At 48.8% G+C, this 4,850-nt stretch overlaps 1 pseudogene; it reads left to right on the top strand.

Moving 5' to 3' along the window:
• Positions 1-487: 487 nt before the first annotated feature.
• On the top strand, positions 488-602 carry LOC122447685 (annotated as a pseudogene).
• Positions 603-4,850: the final 4,248 nt, after the last annotated feature.

Here is a 4,850-nt window from a genome sequence, read left to right as displayed (position 1 = left end):
GAAAGCATCAATTCTTTGGTGCTCAGCCTTCTTTATGGTCCAACTCTCACATCCATACATGATTACTATTATGATCCCCATTTAATAGATAAGGAACCTGAGGCTGAAAACTGTGTCAACTTGTCCCAGGTCTCCCAGCTAGAGAGAGACAGCTGGGGAGAGCAGCCAGGTAGCGCCCAGCCTCTGGAGCCCCTGCTTTTAACCCCATGCCATCCCACCCTCAGCATGGAGGCAAGAGTGAGGGATGCAAGACAGAGGATGGTCACCTCATCCTTGTGGGGTAATGGAAAGACTAAACTGGATTTGGGGGTGACTCTTTCTGGGTGAGGATGGATGAAGGAAAGGAATGAGGAGCTGGGCCATCTTTGGGAGCTCTGGTCAAAAAGACAGTTGGGTAGGTGATGACTGAGAGCAGCCAGGGGACCAGTGTGGATGCATCCCAGGGAATGTCAAACATCAGAACTAGGGAGACCTGGAAGACAAGGAAAAGCCAAGATGCACCCTAAAGTTGAGGATAGCTGTGGCTGCAAACAGCAACCTTCTTGGTAGTGTATTCAGCCTGTTGTCTGTACAGGTTGCCCTAAGGGACCTTGAAGACAGCTCTTTCCAGTGGACATTCATGACTGGCCTGGTGTCCCCAGTCTAGGCTCCAGCCAGGTATGCGTGGGGCCTTGGGAAGCCCCAGGGCACAGTGGCCAGGGTTCACACTGGCCGAGTCATCATGCCCACCTGCACCAAGCTGCAGAACAAGGAGCGTGTAACTGAGGCCCTCCTCAGGGCCAGGTTCAAGTTCCCAGGCTGCCAGAAGATCCATATCTTCAAGAAGTGGGGATTTACTAAGTTTAACAGGGGTGAATTTGAAAACGTGGCAGAAAATCAGCTCACCTGGGATGGCTATGGGGTCAAACACATGGATAATTGTTACCCCCTGGACAAATGGCAGCCCTGAACTCACGAGAGCCTGGGCGATGTCCGTTCCTTACTCAGGCCCATCAATAAATCTCAGTTCTCTGTCAAATCAATAAATCAATAAAGTTGAGGACAAGAGCAGACGCCTCAAGGGCCGAAACCCACACGGATGAGGGAGCAGGAAGCAGGACCCCGGTGCAGAGGTAGTGCTGGCCTTGTGGGAGCCTCCATGTGTGAATAATCAGCCAGTTGCCGGCCAGAGGGTCAGGCCAGGCACAAGGAGGAGGTCTGGGTAAAGGAGTGTCATGGTGAGCTGACCACAGGCATTTGAAGTCTGACCATCAGCAGTGAAAACGGCCCCCTAGAGCAGCGGTCCCTAACCTGCTTGACACGAGGGAGCAATTTCGTGGGAGACAATTTTTCTACAGACCAGGGGTGGGGTGGTGGTTTGGGGATGATTCAAGTGCATTACATTTACTGCACACTTTATTTCTAATCTGGGCTTCCCTGGTGGCTCAGACAATAAAGAATCTGCCTGCAATGCAGGAGAAGTGGGTTCGACCCCTGGGTCAGGAAGATGCCCTAGAGAAGGGCATGGCAACTCACACCAGTATTCCTGCCTGGAGAATCCCACGGACAGAGGAGCCCAGTGGGCTACAGTCCGTGGGGTCGCAAAGAGTTGGACACGGCTGAGCTTCAGAACACTTTGACTTCACTTCTTTCTTATTTCTAATCTAATGCTGCTATTGATCTGATTGGTGGTACTGGTCCACGGCCGGTAGGTTGGGGACTCCTCGCCCAGAGAGATGAACCAGGATGGGCTGCTTGGAAGCACGTGGTCAGGAAGTGCTCAGGCCTCTGAGTTCCCCCTGGGCAGGGAGGCCATAATTTCAGGCTTCTGAAAGGCCCCCAGGGAAATCTCCCTCTCTGACCACAGGCTCATGTGCCCTGGCCTCACTCACCAAGGGTGCTGCCAAGTTCTGTCCTGTAAATTTTGGGCACTGAGCAAATATTAAGCCGTAAAAAACGGGAGCAGAGAAATCATTAGCGATGTACCAGTGATCGCGTAATGTCACTGCGGAGACTTCCCAAGTAAATAATTTCCTTTCCAGTCACTGAGTATCATAATGACACAGCCAAGATGGGTTTCTATTTATTCCTGGCCAATCTCTCTCAGATTTACGTCCCAATCATGAAATGGGACCTCTCACTGCATTTCAGAGCATTACTTAATCAAATGGTATGCCGGTTGACCCCAGTGTGTCTTAAAGTTGGGGTTATTTATGGATATGGTTTCTCGTGGAGGGTCACCGTGGGGCCTAATCTGCATATGCCTCTCAGGAGAGCTGGGACGTTATTTGCATAAGAAGCCCTAGGTTTCTGGGGAGGACCCAGAAAGAAGACTGCGACACAGCTGAAGGGCAGAGTCCCTGCGTTTAGGGACCAGCTACTCAAGGGAAGACTCTAGTCAAGCGACCAGGAGAGCACGTGGGGCAAGTGGGGCTCCCACCTCACCTCAAGTCTAAAGTGACCAGTGAACCAGTGCTCTGCTTCGGAGGCCGTCTTGGTGCCCTGCGCCATGACACCATGAACTCCCCCTAGTTCCTCCCAGGCTCTTCCTAGAGAATTTCTTGTTGTTTAGGCACCAAGTTGTGTCCAACCCTTTGCATGGACTGTAGCACACCAGTCCTCCCTGTCCCTCACCATCTCCTGGATTTTGCCCAAGTTCATGTCCATTGAGTCAGTGATGCCATCCAACCCATCTCATCCTCTGTCACCTTCTTCTCCTTCGGCCCTCAATCCTTCCCAGCACCAGGGTCCTTTCTAATGAGTCCGCATAGAGAAGAGGGTGTCTTTATGAGCTACCTTGCACTGTCATGGACTTTTTACTTTTTTAACTATTTCACTGGCATTTTATTCTTTTTTAAGAATTTTTTTTTTTTTCTTTTTTAAGAATTTTTAATTGGAGGATAATTGCTTTACAATGTTGTGTTGGTTTCTGCCATACATCAACATGAATCAGCCATAGGTATACATATGTGCCCTCTCTCTTGAACATCCCTCCCATCCATTCTTATCTATCTAGGTTGTCACAGAGCACCGGATTTGAGCGAATTCCCACTGGCTCTCTGTTTTACATATGGTAATGTAAATGCTTCATTGTTACTCTCTCAATTGCCCCTCTCTCCCCTCCCCTCACTGTGTCCTTATGAGCCACACTGCACTGCCATGGACTTTCACTGAATTTTATGCAAATCGTTTCTTAATGATGTTCTGGGTGAAACAGCAAGACCAGTAGGTGTGGTTCCTGCCCTGGAAGGCTCTTACCATCCAGGGAGGAAGAGAGACGTGTGCCACGGAAGCCGGGGCAGTGGTTTATCTTACTGCGGTATGTCTCCCTGGGGGCCTGAGCCTTCTGTCATATGTAACGTCCCTCTCTGTCTCTAGCAATTTTCTCTGCTCTAAAGTCTACTTTACCAGAAGTCAATACAGCCACTCCTGCTTATTATTATTTACATGGTATTTTTTTTCTATCCTTTTACTTTCAACCCACCCATGTTGTATTTGAAGGGAGTAACCCAGCAGGCTCCTCTGTCCATGGGATTTCCCAGGCAGGAATACTGGAGTGGGTTGCCATTCCCATCTCCAAGGGATCTTCCCAACCCCCGGTCTCCTGCACTGCAGCTGGATTCTTTACTGTCTGAGCCACCAGGGAAGCAACTCAGGTATGATCCCTGGTTGAGGAACCAAGATGCACATGTTGTTGTTCAGTCGTTCAGTCGTGTCCGACTCTTTGCAACCCCAAGGACTGCAGCCCACCAGGCTTCCCTGTCCTCCACCATGTCCCAAAGCTTGCTTGAATTCATGCCCATTGATTTGGTGATGCCATCCAATCATTTTATCCTCTGTCACCCCCTTCTCTTCTTGCCCTCAATCTTTTCCAGCATTAGGGTCTTTTCCAGTGAATTGGCTCTTCAAATTAGGAGGCCGAAGTATTGGAGCTTCAGCATCACTCCTTCCAGTGAATACTCAGGGATGATTTCCTTTAGGACTGACCTAAGGATCAATCTCCTTACAGTTGGATCTCTTTGCAGTCCAACGGACTCTCAAGTGTCTTCTCCAGCACCACAATTCAAAAGCATGAATTCTTCAATGTTCAACCTTTTTCTTTATGGTCCAACTCTCACATCAGTATATGTCTACTAGAAAAACCATAGCTTTGACTATATGGACCTTTGTTAGCAATATACTGGAATATATATATGTTGGCAAAATCTGAAATCTACTGGATGTGACAAAGAAACCCGGGAGACCCACCACTGTGATGTTCCTCAAGTCCTGAGGACCCTGGGAAGCCTGCCTTCTTTCTGTCTTTCAGAGTCTTCTGGGGACTTCCCTGGTGGTCCAGTGGATAAGATTCCACGCTTCCACGGCAGAGGGCACAGGTTCAATCCCTGGCTGGGGAACTAAGTTCCCGCATGTGGTGTAGCTAAGAAAAACACACAAATCCCTGCCAAAGCAGAGTCTTCTCAGACTTTTCTGTTGTGTTATGTCCGTGGTCTTTTAGTTGTGAGAGTGAGGGGCTGGAAGGAATGCAGCCAGTTCATCTTGACTAGAACTGAAGTCTGACTGTATCTGGCATGTTTGGGAGAGATCAGATGTGTTCCGAGACCTAAGGCAATCTCAGAGCTCCCTTATGACCAAGTGAGTGGAGAAATAGCTGAGAGAAAGAGCCAGTGAGCTTGCCAAAAGGTTGCCGTGACATGGGAGGAAAAGTTTTTATTGCTTTAAACATAATGCCTTTCCCACAAATTAAAACTCAGTCATGATCCAGGAACCCTGCACCCTGAGCCAGCTTCAAACCATAAACTACAGACTTTATAGAACACAGTTCACTTTCCCATGTTGGTCGGATACATTTGGTTATTATTAATTACTCA

The sequence above is a fragment of the Cervus canadensis genome, chromosome 9, assembly GCF_019320065.1.
Source record: "Cervus canadensis isolate Bull #8, Minnesota chromosome 9, ASM1932006v1, whole genome shotgun sequence".
Taxonomy (NCBI): Eukaryota; Metazoa; Chordata; class Mammalia; order Artiodactyla; family Cervidae; genus Cervus; species Cervus canadensis.
Note: the sequence above shows the minus strand (reverse complement) of the source record. Positions and strands in the feature narration are given on the sequence as shown.